The sequence below is a fragment of the Ovis aries genome, chromosome 7, assembly GCF_016772045.2.
Source record: "Ovis aries strain OAR_USU_Benz2616 breed Rambouillet chromosome 7, ARS-UI_Ramb_v3.0, whole genome shotgun sequence".
NCBI classification, from domain to species: domain Eukaryota; kingdom Metazoa; phylum Chordata; class Mammalia; order Artiodactyla; family Bovidae; genus Ovis; species Ovis aries.
In genome coordinates, this window is record NC_056060.1 from 21,141,168 (window position 1) to 21,161,232 (window position 20,065).

Genomic DNA, 20,065 nt, shown 5'->3' on the forward strand with positions numbered 1-20,065 from the left:
GTACACTTGAAAGAAATGACAGAAAACAAGAAGGAAATGTGTATTTTCATAATTTCCAAAAAAAAGAGAAGTTCGCATTTTAAGGTACAGACACTGACAGAAAGGTGCTCTAATAGGCTTATTCACATCTTGATAACCCAGATGTTCAGACACTGCACCGGCATCGCATACATTGCTGATATGAGTGTAAGCTGGTACAAACGCTCTGCAGGGTGATGTGTCAGTATCCATCAACATTTCAAAAGCATACGCTCTTTGATCCAGCAATCTCTCTCCTAGAATTTATTCTCTACATATTCTTACCATGTGAAATGACTGAGTAAAAGGATATGCCTTGCAGCATTGTTTGCAGAAGACTGGAAACAATCTTCAAAGTCCATCAGTGAGGGATTATATATAAAGTCATATATATATAAATACAAATAGATATAATTATTCATATAAATACCTCTATATTTATATAACCGTACATTATAGCATTACAATATACAATATTGAATTTCTATATACCATAGGTATTTATATTTACAGAGATGCATTATATGTGGTATATATTATTACATATATTATATACCGGGTATAGTGTTCCAGAACAGGAATAGTGTAGAATGCGCTAGGCCAGCAGAAGGAATGAGGCTAGACGGGCGGACTGTCAAGTTTAAACTACATGGGCAGACTCCCTTGGTCTCTGGCGCCTGCCTCCTCCCTGGGTTGCTCCAGCTGGCTTTGTCACTCACCCTGAGTCCCCCAGCTCGACTGTTGCTGGCTTGGTTACTGCACCTCCCTGGGCTTCTCCTAGGTCCCGCCCACACTTTTATAAGCAAGCCATTTGTTAAACTGAACTCGAATGACTCATGTCTATGTGCACCACCTGCTTTCTGTCAGGACTCTGATACAGTATTTAGCACTTATGTAAAAAAGCCTGCAAGTTGGGGAGATTGGGGTCATGCACTTTATGCATGCTAACAGCTCTGGAAAGCTGCACAGAAACTGCTAACAGTGCTGCCTCTAGCAAGTGGCGGCTTGGGTCGGGGAGCAGGATAGAAGGAAATTATCTTATTGTATACTTTGTTTTTCCTTCTGAATTTTGTACTATAAGCATGTATTACTCAAAAAATAATTGTTGTGAATTTTTAAAATGAATTTGACACGTAAAATTGCAACTGTAAGTGTGCACTGTACTACTCTGATACGTTTATATATTGCAACATAACTGCGATGTAGCACTAATGATCACATTACATATTTATAGTATTATAATATCATATTGTCTGTTCATTATACTGTGTATTAGATCTTTATGGCTTGTTTACTACCTGTTTCAAGTTTGTACCCTTAAATACCCTCACTCTGGGGCTTCCCTGTCGGCTCGGTGGTAAAGAATCCATCTGCCAAAGCAGAAGACATGAGTTCTATCTCTAGTCCAGGAAGATCCCCTGTGCTGCTGAGCAGCTAAGCCTGCGCTCCACAACAAGAGAAGCCACCGAAATGAGAAGCTGGAGCACCACAGCTAGAGAGTAGCCACTGTTCCCCGCAACTAGAAATAAGCCCAGGTACCGACAAAGACCTAGTGCAGCCAGAATCAAAATAAAAACCCACCCTCACCCTTAGCATCCCCCATCCCCTGGTCACCACCATTTACTCTCCGTTTTTTTCTGGTTTAACTTTCTTAGATGTCACATGTAAGTGATGTTATGTAGTACCTGTCTCCGCCTGACTTATCTCACTTAGCATAAAATAGAGTCCATCCACGTTGTCACAAGTAAATGGGAGGATATCTTCCTTTCTCATGGCTGAATATCAAAATAAATTCTAATTTTTTAGAAGATAACTTTAAAAAGCAAGACTGCAGAGGGGCAAGGTGCTAGAAGGCATCACAGACAGCTGTCGCTGCTCACCTAGAGCCTTCCTTCTGTGGGAGATGCTGCCTCTGCTGGCAGATACTCCAAGCTGCCAACTGAAGAGAGAAGAAAGGAAGGGAAAGAAGGGAAGGAGGGAGGGAAGGAGGCAGTTAGCAGGTTTCTTCCACTCTGTACTACAGACAAGAGGGGCAATGTTTTAAGAAAAATTAACACATTAGCTCTTAATGCATTTTCTGACGCTTCAAGACAAGGGCAGGAATTTCCCAACCCCCATCAGCGTGTGTGTTGGCCACACCTTGTCCACCCTCTGTGGAGGTCAGAGTCACAGTGACCAGGACAGAGTCTGCTTGGGACATTGAAGTAAGCCCAACTCTCCAGTCCCTCTCTGACTTCGCTGCCACCCCCTCTACCAGCCTTGGTCTGTCTGAGTCACAGCGACAGAGCAGGGCGTCAGGCCAGGAGGCCCCGTCCACCTGCTCCGGGCAGGGTTCCCCCTCCTCCCAGTCCTCCACTGTGGCCTGCCCTTTACTCAGCAAGTCTCTATTTTTATCACACTCATTATACTGCAGGGCTCTTCATTTTCATCTCATTGTTGGTGGGGTCATCGGGAGACTTTGTCACCCAGGAGACAGGGAGGGAGGCTGCACTCTGCTCCTCTCCAGGCGTGCCTAAGTCGTCATCTGACAGTGCACAGTGGGCTGTCTTTTCCGGTTGTAGGATGACTGCCAGAGTCATCGGCTGTTCCAGCCCTTCCTCTTTCCAAAGTGTCTGGGTCAATCAAGGTTCCCTGCATTGGTCCTTCCCTGCTTATCCAGAAAGGGAGAAACGTTTCTATATTTTATAGGCAGATATACAATTGATAGAGAAAGCAGAACATCCATACAAGCCCTCGGTGTGAGTCTTTCAGAGGAGAAAACTGTCTAGAGGTAAGTGACTGCAGTATCAGGAGCATGTGGAATAGAAACACGCCTGCCCTGAAGAACAGGTGTTTCTGCCACTTCTGAGGGCTGGGGCTAGAAGAGGAGTCCCCAGAGCACATTTGCATGAAGACTGGGTGCTTTTGCCCCAGACTGCACCGCAGCAACTGGAAAAAGATTAGGATCTCAAGGAGGTGACCACAGGGAAAAGGAGGGAGCGAGGCACTGCTGTTGAGAGGAACTGGTGCTCTGCCTCTCTCCAGCGCGGTATCTGAGGGTGCTGCCCCCACTTTCTCCCTCACACTAATGCGCCCCTGTGGCAGGGACCAGGGCCCAGAGCCCCCGCACCTGTTCCTTTCCTCATGCAGCATCTCTGCTGGAGCTGCTCCTTCTCATCCTTTGAAACCCCCACCACAAGTGTCACTTTAGGGAAGCCTTCCGGGACCCCTGCCCTCTGCCCCTCAGGCAGAGTTCAACATGCTTTCCCCTGAAATTTCTTATTCCAGGATTGTTATGGTTGGTTTTCCACGGCCTGATTCTCCCACTGCTTTTCTATCGCCAGACTTTGCTGGGTGCCTGATGCACAGGACACAGATTTGTGGAATAATACTGGACCCAAAATGAGAATTAGAGATGATTATGTAACGGACCTGATGACTGATGGCTTGCTTTGTGCCAGGCACTGTGCTGAGAACTTCCCAGGCACGCTCCCCCTTAATCCTCACCACCACTCAAGAGGTGGGTGCTGTTACTCCCCATTCTGCAGAGAGAGAGACTAGATGAGGGTAAGTAACACAGTCAAGACCACGCAGGTAGAAACTGATAGAAATTCAACTTCAATCCAAGTGTGTCTGATTCCATAGCATCTGCTCATTTCTTAAGCTTTTGAAACTCAGAAATAATACCTGAATGTGGTAAGGAATAAAAACAATCCAAACTCCATTAAAGGATCAAAAGTAAGCCATTTTCCTACCTGGATCAGCAGTCCCATTCCCCGAGCCAGCTGTTCTTGCCAACTTTCTTTTCCTTCCAAAAATATTCTCTGCATACACCCCTCTGTGGATTTGCCCTCACTGCATACACAGTAGCACACTCTATGCACTGTGCTACACATTTGCTTTTCTCCCTTTTAATTGTTATCTTGGGGATTGTTCCATTATCAGTAGTTACAAATCTATGCCCATTTAAAAAAAAAAAAAGAGTAGTCCATAAATGGATATACCGTAATTTATTTAATCCTCCCCTGTTAATGATGCTGTGTTGAGGGGCATTTAGGTGGTTTCCTGCCTTTTGCTATTGTACATGGGGCTATAAAGTGTATTCTTTTCCATAAGTCTCAACACAAGTTACATCACTTTACATATAAATTGTTGGTCCTTCTGGAATTTCTGGCAAAATGAATGGGGTAGAGACCCAGTACAGATGTTGACCATTTCGCTCTGCTATGGTCACCTGAGATACAGTAGGTGCTCATAAATAGTTATCATGATAATTACAGCAGCATCCACTGGAGCATGCCATCAAGGTATGTTTATTGAATCTACGAGCATGGGGTTAACTGACATGATGCATTAAGGATGGCTACCTGGAAGCCTTGTAACTGTCAGAATGACTAAGTCCTAATAGTCACTTTCACCCATCAGAATGAATGAGTTTGCAAAACTTCCTAAGAGCAGGTTTTGACATGGGGAGGGGCGAAAGACATCACATAGGTATAATGATGGGATGCACCAAACAGTGATGACCCAGGAAAAGAAGCTTCTGATGACGAATTCTGAATGAATTGACTGAGACCTGTCTCATGGAATGGTTCAGAAGAACCACTGCAGGCTAAGTGGGTCAGCTGAGGGCTGGAAAGAATGGAGGTATGTACTTGTGCTAAGTGAGGTGATGAGCAAAGAAGCAAGGCCACCAGGAGTCAGATCAGAGTGCTGAACGCAGAACTGATCCTTTGGTTATGCGAGAACACACGGGGCTTATGATGGGCAGTTAGTGGCTTGTGATCTGTTCTTGGTGGATAGAAGACGGAAGATGCCATGAGAGAGAAAGGTAATGTCATCAACCATCAAGACTGGCTGAGGGAGATGCTCTCTTATCCAAGATGGGTGGAGGTGCTGATCCCACCAGCTGGGGATCCCCGGGAGATGCAGATGAATTGCTCCGGGGTAAGATAGCCATTCTCCAGGTAAGACAGCCACTTCCTACACAGTGGAAGAGTAGGCCAGGGGCTGCTCCTCAGCACTGGAGTTGATGGAAAGAAGAAAGCCCCTGCTGGACAGATGCAGGAGCATCTACAGAGAAAGGCAGGAGGAGAAGGGGATGACAGAGGACGAGATGGTTGGATGGCATCACTGACTCAATGGACACGAGCTTGAGCAAACTCCAGAAGACAGAGAAGGACAGGGAAGCCTGGTGTGCTGCAGTCCACGGGGTTGCAAAGAGTTGGACAGGACTTAGTGACTGAACAACAAGTCATGTTCCCAAGCAGTGTAGGAGGACTTGGTAATAAGAATCAAAATAACAGCTGCAACCTACCATAAACCAGGCCCAGGTGTTAATTCATCTAATTCTCATCCCAGCCTTACAAGTTTATACCCATTTTGCACATGAGAAAAATGAGTCACACAGAGCTTGACCCTCCAGAACTGGAGTCATGTAACTTGCATCTACTATCAAAATTTGGTTATGAGTTTAGTCCTAACAGTTGCTCTTAGTGACCATCTGCTGTCTATCCCCTAAAATGTAGCCTTCACAAGCATAGCTCCCAGTAGGACAAGCAGGCCTTAAGTCATGTCTGTGACTTTCTTAAGCCCCTCCAGGAGCAGAGAGATCTCAGGACCACTCTGCTCCTCCCAGCCCTTCGGGATGAGGCCTGGTGTAGAGACACAAGCTGATTCTCTGAATAACCCAAGCATGGAATAGTGGGAGTAAGAGTGCTGGGCTAGGGGTGAGGAAGCCCAGGGCCAGGGGACAGACAGAATGGAGAGAGTGCCTGGGAGGAGGAAGGAAGGAGATGGGCAAGGCTTCTGAGCTTGTTCAGAAAAGTAGCCAGCTCTGGGCTGAACACAGAGGTCATAGAACCCCCATGTGTCTGGCAGGCTCCAGCAGGAGTCAGGCAAGTGCCGAGGACAAGCAGGGAGGGAAGGGCTGGCCTCAGGCCTCATACCACAAACACCTCACCATCAGCAAAGCCAGGATGCCCCAACATGGGAATCCGAGAGCTTCATGTCAACTTGGCAGCAAATTGTCTCCACCATGCTGGGAGGGGTGGGGTGGTTTCTACAGAGAAGCACTTGTTTAGCCCTGAGACATCTCCTAGGGTGTGCTGTTTCCTCCTTCTCATCCTCACCACCACCACCCCTGCCCCGCCCCCCAGAGCCAGACAGATCTGCTCTGCTCTGGCTTTGTCACAGCTTCAGACACATATGAACTGGCCTGGCTGGGGATAAACACAGCATGGAGTCAATAAAAGAATGATGCTGACTGCCTTCAGTAGCCCCAAACCTCAACACCACCAGCCACAGGCCTACCATCACACCCATCCCTTGCTCACTGCTCACGGAGAAGAAGGCAGTGAAGAGTCAAGCCATCTCCTTTCATCAACCACACTTGTGACAATCATAATGTCCCCAGGCGTCCGTCCTTGCTCTGGTCTGCGAGGTACTTTGGAGCTCTCCTTCCAGCCCCCACAGGTTGTCATGGTGCCTGCTGCTTAGACTTTTCATTGGACAGAGCTATGCAGACTGTCTCCATGGCAATAAAAAGGATCTGTGGAGAAACGATGCTGGCCTTGGAAATTAACTCACAGGAACACTCCTGGGAAATAAGCTCCTCTTAGGGGGTCAGGAGACATTCCCCTCCTGAAGACGCAGTTTCTCAGCCATTTCACTGGCCTGGGGAGCCTGGCTTGGTAATGGCCGTGCCACCATCCTTGTCTACTCTCCAGCCACAGAGGATGGAAGCTCCAGGTTTCTGGCTGCACCAGTAAAGACTGCAAGTCAGGACTTCCCTGGCGATCCAGTAGCTAAAATTTTTCACTCCCAATGCAGGGGCCCTGGGTTCGAACCCTGGTCAGGAAACTAGATCCCATGTGCCAAAACTAAAGATTCCGTGTGCCTCAACTAAGACCAGCTGTAGCTAAACAAATAAATGTTAGGGGGAAAAAACCCTGCAAGTCAGGAGAGGACGGTTGAGATAGAGAACAACTTTGCCCTTCTTAGGGTCCATAGGTAGCGTCCCTGCCTACCCCACTCCTCCTGGGTTGCACCGCTCCACCCTCCCCACATGACAGGACCTGGGTTCTCCCTGCTAAGATATGAGCTGATACAGCTGGAGGCACTGTCTCCTCTCTGCCCAGATACCTGTGTATTATCCCAGAACCTTTGATAACAAAACAAACAGATCTCTGCTGGTCCTCTCCGGTCTTTCTCTGCCCTGTGTCTGCATCTTTCTCTTCTGCCTTTCATACCAAGCTTCTTGGCTTTTGTACTGTTCAGGTTCACAGTCCAACAGGGAGGGAACTAGGGTTCTTTGAAATGCCTAGTCCCTTTCAAAACCAACACTCGCCCACCTGGAATCGAGCTGAGCTAGGCTGAGATGGCCTACATCAGGTCCCTAACCCCTTACCTCTCCCCGACACTCCCTGCTTTCACAGAAGGATCAGAGGCTGGTTCACACTTGAAGGTGACTAATAACAGACTGAAGTGTATCATCTCAGGGAGATCAGAAGTTAAATTGTGAGGAATGAGTTCCTATGTGGAATTTTAGGATTTTCAAGAAAGATTTTCAAAGAGTAGAGTTTGGACTTCACTCTTAGAAAGGAAAAGAGAGAAACCATATGGATTTTCTTGTCTCCAAAGCATTTCTTTGTACTTGGTGACTTGCCTGGATGAAAAAGGAAATTTGTTTTGTCTTACCTGCTATCTGTAAAGCCAAAAAAAGTGATTTCTTATAAAATCTTGCCACACTGGGGACTTCCCTGGTGGCCCAGTGATTAAGACTCCTAGCTTCAATGCAGAGGGCACAGGTTCCATCCCTGATGGGGGAACTAAGATCCCACATGCCACATGGTATGGACAAAATATAAAAATTTTAAAATAATCCTGCCACACTTAAGCTAGGCATGGAGTCACCGTGGAGGACTTTACCTCCACTATCTAGTGTGATGATGTCCTTCCCAGCAGTCCAGAGCACCGCCTTGTACCCATCAGCTCTGATAGACCAGCCCCCAGTGAGCTTGGTCAGGTTCTAGTAAGGGCACCCTTCCTGGCTTGCAGCTGGCCATCTTCTCATCGTGTCCTCACACGGCAGAGAGAAAAAGAGATCTCCTATCTCTTTTATAAGAGCACTAATTCCACCATGAAGGGCCCACCTTTGTGACCTTATCTAACCCAAATTACCTCCTTTCAAATGTCCAGTCTCCAAACACCATCACATTGGGATAAGAGTTTCAACACACAGCTACTGGGGGAGGCACACAAACCTTCCACCCATAGCACTCCCTGTTCAAACCCAGAAGCTCCTGCCCTGGAAAAGAGAACTTCTTGGGGAACATCAGAGGCCAAGAGAACCTGGCACAGGACTTTCTTGAGATAAGCTCGGAATCAGGATCAGGAACCCAATTCAGGGACCACTTCTCCTAAACAGCCCATCACATTGTCAAGCTCCTTACCGTCCATGGGACTGTTTCCTCATCTGTAAAATGACAGAGGAGAGAAAAGGTGGGGTAAACCAAATCTTTTGTATGACATTTTCTAATTCTATTTACCTTGATTCTGGGGTACAGATGTTGCCAAGGCAGGTGATGAGCAGGTGTCAACCTCTTTTGGAAAAGATAAGAGACCAGGTGCACTGGAGAGAAGCCAGCAAATTGGGCAAGAAAAACACAGCCTCTGACAAGCAAGTGGCTTGGGTTTTATAAATCCCCGGGGAGCCACAGCTCCCCACACCTGCTTCAGTTCTTCACTACCAACAAGTGAAGCAAGGAGGAGGGATACTGGAATGTTTGACGTGGAGTTGGATGATGAACTTCAGGAGAATGGGGAAGAGAAGGAGGGAGTTAGAGGAGAATGACGGACACAGACCCATCTAATGTGGGCAGTTGGGGTCTGTTTTGAAGTTGGGTGGTGGGGGTGATGGTTTCTTTTGCTTGGCACCCCATACTCCTTCCTGGTGCCTGTTAAAAGGAGCCACCTGTACTCTCAGTAAGCTGTTTAATTGGCTGATGGGACCATGTGCTTTCAGTTCAGTTCAGTTCAGTCGCTCAGTCGTGTCTGACTCTTTGCGACCCCATGAATCACTCTGACCCAGGACACTCAAGACCCAAAATGCCCAGTGCTCTGGTCAGGATTCCTGTCGAGGTATCCAGTTACTAACCCTAAGCGCCCCCCATCTCAGTCCCACACCTGGAGTACGACAGGTCACCACGGCCCCAGCCTCACCATCAACATCTGTCAACTGTCTCCAGAAGCTGGGTCACCAGAAATGAGACAAAAGGAAGCTCTGTCTTCCTCCTCTGCCAGGTCTTCACATTCTAAACTGTCCTGATTTTTACTCAGGAAAAAGTAAAGGGAACTGTTAATACGTAAATTTCACTGTACCAAATGTTGCATTTAAACGATTCTGGGTTTTTTTGACAAGTTGTTCAACAACATTCGGTTGTTGAAAGACCCCAGCCCAGCTCTGTTTGTGTGTAATGAGTTTAATTCAGACCTTCCTTTCTCGTCTTCCTCTCCTGCCTCCTCATTCTTTTTTTTCTTTTTTAGTTTATTTATTTTTAACTGAAGGATAATTGCTTTACAGTATTGCATTGGTTTCTACCAAACACCAGCATGAATCAGCCATAGGTTTATCCATGTCCCCTCCCACTTGAACATCCCTCCCACCTCCCTCCCCATCCCACTCCTCTAGGTTGTTACTGAACCCTGGTTTGAGTTCCCTGGTCATACAGCAAATTCCCACTGACACTCTATTTTACACATGGTAATATGTGTTTCCATGTAATTCTCTCCATTCATCCCATCCTCTCCTTCCTCCCCATAGTCCAAGCCATGTCCCTAAGTCTTTTCTCAATGTCTGTGTCTCCATTGCTGCTCTGCAAATATCTCAGCCTTTTAATCTGGTTTCTTCTGGGAATCCCATGGGACAGCCATGTGGACCGCTCAAACCATTAACCACAGATATGAGATCTGGCAGCTCTAAAGCCTCTAGTGAAATTTTCTGAAGGCTGTCACTTGGAGGAAGTGGACTAATTGCTATTTGGGAAAGAGGAGAGATTGTGTTTCTCCCTGGGGCCTCAGCGGAGCAATGGTTGAGTGTTTTGTCCCTGAAAGATACTTGAGACCACAGATGGTTACTTCCTAGAGACTGGAGGTAGACACTTATGTGCCCTGACTCATCCCTCTTGCCTTCATCCTGATTTCTGACAGCAGTATGTGAACTGTGCCTATGGGGCTTGACTCGTCACACTGCAGAAAGCATCTTCCTCTGATTGGAAGTATGGGAGTATTGATAAACCCAGTGCAGCCCTCGGTGGATGGGAGATGAAACACTTGGGTAAACACTCTGCCTGCAGCCTTAGGGTGGACACTTCCAGTCTGAGAGGCATTCTCTACTCTCCTTGGAAAGTTCGGGGTGGCAGGGGAGTGTATGCCAGGAATGGCACCCATCACTGCACACCCCTGTATGGGCTTTCCTTGCTTCCGTATCACCCACCACTCACTCCCTCACTCCTGCTTCCTCCCATCTGCTGTCCAAAAGCCCTTGTCACTGTTTTCAAAAGAAGCCAAACTAAGGCAGATCTGAAGAGAGAGGTGGACTGACAGAGCCTGGCCATCACTTTGTCGTGAAGGGTGGTTGAGAGACAGATGTGGATTCAAATCTCAGCCTCACCTTTTACAAGCTACATGTATTTAGACAGATTAACCTCTCTGGAGCCAGCAGCAACTGGAAAACATCAAAGACTGATGATAAAATGATCAGCAAAGGGAGTCATTTTACTCAGTGGGATTCATAGGGACCCATCCTGCGGAAGAACAGCATCTGTTGATCTTCAATGACTAAGGCAGTGGAGACTCTAAGTGGAGTCCAGCCAGGGCACATGTAACAGCCCCACCCAGAAAGGCTCCCTCAGTCCCTCTCCCATCTCCACATGGTGTCCCATCGCTAAGGAAGCCCAAGGGCACACTATGGCCTCTAGCCTTAGTCCTGAACCTTTTCCTTGATCACTCCTGTCCTCCATTCCCATTATATTTCTAATCTTCCATTTATTCTGTTAATAAACTAATGTTTAGGACTTCCCCGGCGGTCCAGTGGTTAAGACTCAGCACCGCCAGGTCAGGGGGCATGTGTTCGATTCCTGGTTGGGGAAATAATATCCCACATGCTGCAGAGTGTGGCCAAAAGATTGAAATAAAAATGAATATGAGGAGTAAAATTTTTTTTAAAAAACTTTCCTGGTGGCTCAGGGATAACCTGCCTGCCAATGCAGGAGACATGAGCTCGATCCCTGATCCACGAAGAGCCCGCATGCCACGGAGCAGCCAAGTCCTACGACTATTAAAGCCTGTGGTCTACAGTCCAGGAACCACAGCTGCTGAAACCCTGGCGCCTTAGAGCCCGTGCTCTGCAACAAGAGAAGCCGTCGCAATGAGAAGCCTGCGCGCTGCAACCAGAGTAGCCCCCGCCAGCAATGGAAACCTGGCGCAGCCAAAAATAAATAAATAAACTGTTTTAAGAAAAAAAAACTATGAAAGTATTTTAAATAAAATAACGTTTGGCCCACGGCTTAATCAACCGAAAGGAGCATTCCCTTTAGGTGAAAGGGTCGTGCAACTTCTCGGTAAGTCTGACCCAGGATCTGCACCATACAGCAGAGTTTTACCCTCACCCCACGGAGCCCAGCCTCCATGAAAACTCGGGTAATGGACTCTTTGGCCCAGGTACACTGCCTCAGGCCAGCCAGGGACTACCTCTTCTGCTCCAGTGCTGCTCCAGGACTGTCCACCTAGGCACTGACCCTCAAGCTGCCTCCTGCCCGTAAGTTCAGCCCCTTGAGTGGGACCTGGGCAGAGGCAGCCAGGGATGTCAGCACAGGGGTGAATGTGGCCTTATAGGGGGACAAGGGACGGACCACCACAGTAGTCTGGGGTGAAAAAGAGAGTAAAATGGCCAGAGGCTACAACTTATGCCACTTTTTATTCCCAAGGGGCCCCACATCCAAACAAGACAGAGAACCCTCAGGCTGGAAGGGCATCACCCCTGTTTATCATAACCCTCACCTGTGGCCATCTCAGGACACCCCAGAATTCCCCTTTGCCCTAAGAGTTCTTTCCAGATCTTTCTTAAGGTATCAGAGAGGAAGAGGTTAACCTGAAATGTATAAACGCAGACAAAATGCTCCCAGGTAGAGTCACATATGCCAAGCCTGAGCGCCAGAGTCTGGCCCATCCTGAAGCCCTCCCTCCCACATCTGTGGGGGCTGCAAGCTAACTAGTCCCCACCCCACCCCACTCCGCCTTCCCTCCCAAACAGGCTTCCCGCCTTCTCCCCCCAGGCCTCCCAGCACACAATACCTGCAGAACAGCAGGAACTCTCTGATGTGCCAAACTCGGTGGCTTTTTGTTTTTCACTTATTAGTCGGGATGAAAGCATCTCGTACCACCTCAAGGGCTGTTGGGAACCAAATGAATACTGAGGTGGTTTATTCCCAGGAAGCACTTGGGTCTGGTTACCCCCAATCCACAGCCTCTGGCTGGAAACTTGACCCGAGGAGGACTCTGGGGGGAACGGATGGAGAGACCCAAAGAGTCCAGCCCCTGTCCTGACCCAACCAGGGCAGCTGCCTTTCCTGCAGCCCCTGTCCTCACCCAACCAGGGCAACTGCCTTTCCCGCAGCCCCTGTCCTCTTGTGAGGCAACGAGGTGAGAGCCAGGTGAGCGGTGGACACGAGGGCTGGTCCTTCTCTCTGCCCCTCCACCTCTCACAGCCGCCTCCACATTGGGGACACTCCCTCATCCCACAGCACTCTTGAGGGAGCCTCATCTCACAGGCAACTTGAGCCCAGGCTGGGCTTTTCCAGACAGAAGGGGCAAGGGCCATAGATCAAGTGCCAACCCTCCCTCTGCACCCCTACCCTTTCTCCTGCTCTCTCCCCCAGCCCTTCCCATCCCTGAAGTCTTTCCACCATAGACACACACCAATAGCCGCACACACAAATCCCCTCTCTGAGTATTTCCTTATTGGAAGCAAAGTTCTCTTCTCTCTCTCAACTCCCTACCTCCTGTTCATGGGATTTTTCTCAGTGACAGCCATCCCCACTGCTCCCCTGGAAGTCAGCACCTTCCCTCATTCAGTGCAGGAGGCGAGGGGTCAGCAGCCCTTACTCTGCTGTCAGACTCTTATTGTCCACCTCCTCTCTGTGGCCTCTCTCTCCCTGCAGGCCCCCTGCACCACTATCAGTATCTCCGCTGCAGGCCTTCGGGGCACTGACCTGGCTTGCCTGGAGACTGTCCTCCCCTGCCTCAGCCCCTGCAGAGTGTATGAGACAGTCTTGGGGCTGGAGAGTCAATGGCAAGATTCTGCCCATGGCCCTGGCTACTAAAGGGCCGAGGGACACCCCACCGAGTCCCCTTTCTGGGCCTGGCCTTCTCATGGAAACATTCTGTCCTACCCTGCCTGTCTGCATCTTCCCAGCATAACCACTCAGAGGCCCCAGTTCTTCCAGGTCTGTAAAACCTACTCTGCAAGGACTGAAGCCTTTGGCCCAGAGTCTTAAATACTCTTGGTTCACTGGTAAATTCTGACTCCCCACTTCAGAGCCCTCAGTCAGGCTGCTGCAGGTGGCACCCTGCCCTGAACCTGTGGCCTGGAACTGTCCCAACCCCAGGGAGACTTCATGGTCTTCATAGCGTATCTCTTTCAACTACACCTGAGTTTATGTTAATAGGCAACTTGGAAAACACCTAAGGATGGGGGCTGGTTGCCAGGGGAACCAACAATGTGATTAGAGGGCTGGAACTTTCAGCCCCATCCCCTTGATCTCTGGGGAGAGGAGAGTGATTGGAGGTTGAATAAATTGCCATTGGTCAATGATTTAATCAATCATGCCTATGCAATGAAGCTTCATAAAAACACAAAGGTCAGGATTCAGAGAACTCCTGGGTTGGTGAACACATGGAGATCTGGGGACAGCGGTGCCTGAAGAGGTCAAGGAAGCTCTGCACTCTTTTCCATACCTAATTTTTTTTTTAATATTTGTTTATTTATTTGGCTGTGTCAGGTCATAGTTGCTGTGCACAGGCTTAGTTGCCTCAAGGCATGTGGATCTTAATTCCCTGATCAGGGACTGAACCTATGTTCCCTTCATTGGAAAGCAGATTCTTAACCACTGGACCACCGGGGAAGTCCTTCTGCCCCATGCTTTGCCCTGTGCACCTCTGCGGAGCTCTGTGACTCTGAAGAGGGTGCGTGCTTGGGGAAGGGATGGAGGAGAGGTGGGTGGGGTGGAAGACGAGAGATTTCCCAGTCAGTCGGAGACAATGGCGTCTGCCTGAGGGTGGTGCACAAACGGGGTCATGGATAAGATGAGCAAGGAGAAATTCCCCTCGCCATACAGCACCCCCCCCAAAATTTTTTAATTGGGTTCAGTTGAAAGCAGAGCAGCTTGTTTTGTGAGCATTTCACCTCTATGGTGGCAGACATGATGGGGGAAGATTTCTGTCCCGTGGCCAGAGATGTTTGTAGAGCATCAAGCCCTTGGAGAGCAGAGGGGCAGCAGAGAAGGGAAGGCGGGCCATCATCCAGTGTGCTCAGCTTCAGCAGGGAAGATTGCAAACAGTTCCGAGAAGAGGCATGATCCCCTGAACTGAGATGCTGAAAGGGAAAATGACTCAGGAGGGTTAGTAGACTGTCAGCAAGGAAATCTCAGCTACGGACTCACAAATGAGACTTCAGAGGCATTAGGGAAGCTGAAGAGACTGGGGAGGCCACAGGGAGCTCGGATTTCAGGTCATCTCTGAGGATGGAGGCAAGGGCACTTGGCCAAGGGCAGATACACAGGAGGGACCAGTCTGAGAAGGATGTTGGCAGAGCACAGAGAACTAGGGAGGCAAAAGGCAAGCTCTGACCAGTGCATGGGCAGAGGGGGATGATAACAATGACAGGACAATTGCGACCTTATTTATCATAGTCCATCTGGCCTATCAGAGGGAGCTAGGGGACAAACCCCCCGAGTGAACAGAACATAGTTGTAGGAGATTAACAAAGCCAGGGATTGACCTCAAGGCGTTTTACAAGGTCTCTCGCGGACTCAGGGGAGCCAAGTGGCAGGACGCCTAGGTGGACTGTAGTGGGTTGGAACACCTGAGCTTATGGAAGGCTGGGGGTGGGTCTAATGCAAGATCCATCTGAGGAACACTAAGAATCCCTTGTCTAAAAATGGGGAATCTTAGTGTCAGGTACAGTCACCAAAGAGGGCCACAAACACCAACGTATGTCCCCACCAAAGGATGTGAAAAACATAAATAGTTGGCAGAGAGCAGACACCTTTCTGTTCTTGACTCTTACAAGAGCAGAGACTTCATCCATAACTCTACCCACAGAGGATGGAGCAGGGCCTAGTACAGAGCAAGCCCTCAAAAAATATTTGCTGAATGAATAAATGCAAAAGACATGAGAAAGGAGAGCAGAGAGTTTAGGAATCAGCTTTAAAAGCCAGAAAGGAACATCATGGCACATTCCCAGGGACACGTGGTTCGTGCCTGCTTTTACAGGTCTCAGTGGGGAGTGCCTCAGACCCCTTGCCAACTCCCAGGGGCAGCCTCTCACCTGTCCCCCATCTTCTCACTGGCCCCCAGGGTGCTCCCCACCAATGGGTTGACCACTGCATTGCACATCAGGAAGTCAACGCCCCCGCAGTGCTCCAGAGCAGGGTGGCATGTAAGGCTGGGTAAGCTGGAAATGGCTTGAGTAGGCCTTGCCCTCCCAGAGCAGTCCAGTGCAAGGGGCGTCGAGACAAAGCTTGTTAATTAGATACCATCTCCAGTAGGGATGCTGTCAAGGCTCTGTGAGAACCAAACTCAGTGAAGGGAAGTGCCTCAGACAGGCCCGGGCCAGGCTCTCCAGAGCCGAGGTCCTCAGCGGGGGAGAATCCTATCCAGGAGCCCTCTGGAGGCTGAGTATGGGGGAATCCCCTTAGAGCCCTCTTCAATCATAGATCTCCCAGCTTGGGTGGGAGTGAGGCCCTCCCATCAACAGGCCCCTTTACAGAGCGCCAGCGTGAGCGGTGAAGTGGGCTTAGTTAGACCGTGAGCAGCCATGGTCTAGGGCACATTCCAGGGCCTCCAGGTCCCCATCCCAGTCTCCGCCTCCCCCTTCGCCCCCAGGGCTGAGCAAGGAGCGGAAGGCTCTGCACGTTCTCCTCTCTGTGTCCTTCCACCCCTGTGGCCTATTACTGTGGCCACCAGCCACTGCCGGTCTCTGCCATCCCCTGGGCCACATGGTGCCCATCATGCTCAGCCCCTCACCCTTCAGCTCTGCCACCGCCCAGTCCATGTTCTGCTGCCGGACACTGAATCATGGTGAAGCTGATCCTGTGGCAGAGATGGAAGGAACAAGGCAGCCCCAGCTCCCTGCTACCATTCTCCTTTCCCCTCTGAAAGTCAACAAAGCCATGCCCTACCCCGCAGCCCTGAGGTCCTTCTGTGGTAAGGATCCCTGTGAGGGGTAGGGCCCACAGGGCAATGGGGCGCTCACCCATCAGTGGACGCCGTGACCGTGGCTACCCAACCGGCCAGGATGCACTTTCATTTGCTCCCTCTGCTGCTACACTGTCCAGAGAGCTCAGCAGAGGATGGAACCAGCTCTGAGGGACCCAGGCCACTGCCTGGAGCATGTGACTGGTCTGCTCCCTGCTAAACTCTACCCTGGGGGAAAGAATCAAAAACTTAAAGCTTATTACCCCCAGCTCCTCTGGACAGACAAGGGCCAGCAGCAGAGAGTGGGAAATCAACAGGTGAGCCTCAGGCCAGGGAAACTTTTCTGAAATTTTCCTGTTTATAAAAGGGCAAATTAGAATGGGAGACCCAGAATTCAGTAGACAAGGCTATTTTCCCATTCAGTCCATAAACAAGCACTGAGCACCTGCAATGTGTCGGGTACCAGGCAATAGATGTCGTGACCCTGGTGAACCATGCCCTCTGATCCCCACCCACGGCACTTCCCAGTAGGGTGAGGAAGCCAGATACCAAACCAATAATTATACCAATCATCAATTTTAATGAGCTGCTTATGGTTGAAAAAGCAGAATTCAACGAAACTCTCAGTCAAAGCTGGAGAGAATACAAGCACAATCACTTTGGAAAATGGTTCGGCGCTGCCCAGGGAATTTGAACAGACAGCCCTCTGACTCTGCACTTTCACAGCCCAGGAGGGGGGTCATGTGTGCACCACGAGCCTGCACACGAGCGTTCACAGCAACATGCTTTGTGGTAGCCTCAAACTGGAACCAAGCCCAAACGTTCTATTAATGGTAGAATAGACAAATTGGGTTGCACTTATATACAAGAATACTATACAGCAATGAAAATTAATGAACTGAAGCTACATACTGAACAGCATATATGAATCTTAAAAAAAAATAAAGATATCATTGAGGGAAAGAAATCAGACACAAAATCACCCGTTATTATGTGATGCTATACACATGAGTTTCAAAAGCAGTCAAAACCCCTCTGTGTTGTTTAAGAATGCAAACAGGTGGAAAAATTGCACAGGAAAACAACAGTGCTTATCACAAAAGTCAGGACAGTGAATATTCCTAGGGTAAAAGGGAGGTTACAACTGGGGAGGGGCAAACCTAGTGGCTCCTGGGGTGCTGGTTGCGTTCCACTTTATGACTATGGTATCCATTAAGATACATGTGACTTGAGGGAGGGATAAATCAAGGAATTTGGGATTAACAGATACACACTACTATATATAATGTAGATCAGCAACAAGGACCTACTGTATATTCAATATCTTATAATCTCTAATAGGGAGTTCCCTGGTGGTCAAATGGTTAAGATTCTGTGATTCTACTGAGGGGCTACAAATTCAGCCCCTGGAAGAAGAACTAAGATCCCACATGGTTCCACATATTGCACTGCAAGGCTAAAAAAAAAAGCCCAGCTCCTCCGCACAGAAAAGGCCAGCAGAATGGAATGGTGGAAAAGAGTCTGAAAAAATAATATATGTAACTGAATTATTTTGCAGTACACCTGAAACATTGCAAATCAGTTATACTTCAATAAAAATGTTTAATCAAAAATATAAAAATAAATAAAAATTTTAAAAAAGAATATACCCCCACAAGAAAAAAAAAGATATGTGTCTTGTGTGTGTGTATATATATATGTGTGTGTGTGTATGCATTCATATACACTTTCATGTATTTATTATATTTCATAATCAAAATGTTTAAAAAGTTAAGATTATCTACTCATGGTAAATTTTTTAATTCAAGCAGTTCAAAGCTAACTCATAAACTAAATCTCCCAGTTCTCTTGTTGGAGGGAAACATCCCAGTGTCTCAAACACTTTCTCAGAGATGTTCTGTGCAAAGGGCTTTGTTTGGAACGACAGGCTTTTGTGTATAAACATTTGATCCACAAAGGGTTTGCTGGGAGCATCCTGCCAGGCAGTGGAGGAAGCAGAGGATCAGTGGGCTCCTTGAGGGCAGCTCCACTTGCTTCCTCTCTGGGCCCCCAGATCCCTGCCAGGCCTGAAGCCAGGGGTGCTTGGTCAGGCCAACTCAGTACAGGGTGCCTGGCTCCTTTCTGCTCAGGCTGGGAGAACCATCACTAGGGAGGATGCAGGAAACAGGACCTGGAAGATGAAGGGGGTCTGGTGAGGGAAGTAGCTGGATGGGTGCTCTAGTCCAGGGGCACAGAGGCAGAGCAGAGGGGAGTGAATGCCTGTGGTGGCTGGGACAGAAGAGGGTCCTCTCTGTGCCAGGGGAGCAGAGAACGAGGGACCCTTGGCTGAGAAAGCTGGCTGTGGTCCCCAATGCCTGCATGATGACTCTGCCAAGCTGTGCTGAAGTGAAGCTCTCTGAAGGGCAGCTGTGGGGAGCCCAGGCTCCCCAAAGCAGCCCCAAGCCAGACTAGTGTGGAGACCCACACTCCACAGAAACACTCAGAAAGGAAAGAGGTATGCCACCCTACCTATGCACAGGGTGAGAACTGGCATGGGAGAATCATGTATTTCCAGTTCGTGGGGATGCTTGCCTAGGGGACCCTCTTTCCCTCCAACTCCCAATTTCCTTGCTCCACATCAGTGTGAGCCAAGGCTCCTGCTTCCCCCAGCATGAGATTCCATTTGCTTGCTGAGGAGCACTGTCCCTTCTTGAATCTAGGAATTTGATTAGCTTCCTGCTGAGGGAGATGGGGAAGGCATGGTTGGAGCAAGGGATTGTCAAGGACACTCAGAGACTTGGGGTATACTTTTGGGGTATGGAGAGTCAGGGAGATGAAGAGAGGCAAGCTCTGGCAGCTCTGAGTCCAGGGGCCAAAAAACATGCCCTTTCAGGAGGCTCTGGTGTGGGCTGACTCTGTCCACAGACCCCTCATCTGTTCCAGACCTGCTCTGGCCACTCCATCACAAGGGACTGTGGTTACTAAGCAACCCCTGCCGTACGTACTGCATCTCCCCTCGTTCCTTAGCAACCCTAGCATAACCCAGTTCCTTGGAGTTAGGGGTTGGTATCTATACATGATAAGTGAATGGGTGCTGCTCAGGAATAGTGGAGAAATTTCAGAGTAAATGTCAGTTTGCATCAGTGTCATAATGTAGGTGATCAAATGGTCTGCTTTGGGAAGGACGGCCTTGATAGTCAATGTTGGTCTCTCTTCTGGTACCATACTTCCAAAAACACCCTTTGCAGGTCCTAGATCTCCTTCTTTTTTTTTTTTTTTTTTTTTGTTAAATCCCTTTCACTCTGCTCTCTCTCTCTTCTCTGCAAGGTCATAATACAGTCTTTCTTTTGAGGGGATGAGGGGTTTCAGGTTCTGATGGTTCTACCTTTCCTAAACAGGACAACAGATGCTAAATGTTGTTCTGATCCCTGGGGGACTCCTTTCCCCTGGAGCTGCAATCACAGGTTAACCCCATCATGCGCCAGGGGGAATCAGTCTCCTTGGCAGGGAGGGCAGCAGGAAAAAGAGGATTCGCATTTTGTCGGGGCAGGACACCCCCTGCTGGAAGGCTGGTTTTATAGCACCTCAGGGAAGCTGTTGTCATTGCTCAGCA

At 48.9% G+C, this 20,065-nt stretch overlaps 2 long non-coding RNA genes across 2 annotated transcripts in view; one reads left to right on the forward strand and one right to left on the reverse strand.

The window, feature by feature from the left end:
• Window positions 1–20,065, reverse strand: part of LOC132660122 (uncharacterized) — a 47,555-nt gene that overhangs the window by 13,974 nt on the left and 13,516 nt on the right. The window lies entirely within an intron of this gene.
• On the forward strand, window positions 2,555–11,523 carry LOC121820028 (uncharacterized). Its single transcript, XR_006060504.2, has 2 exons — window positions 2,555–2,788; window positions 3,342–11,523. It is a non-coding gene; the product is annotated as an uncharacterized LOC121820028 (long non-coding RNA).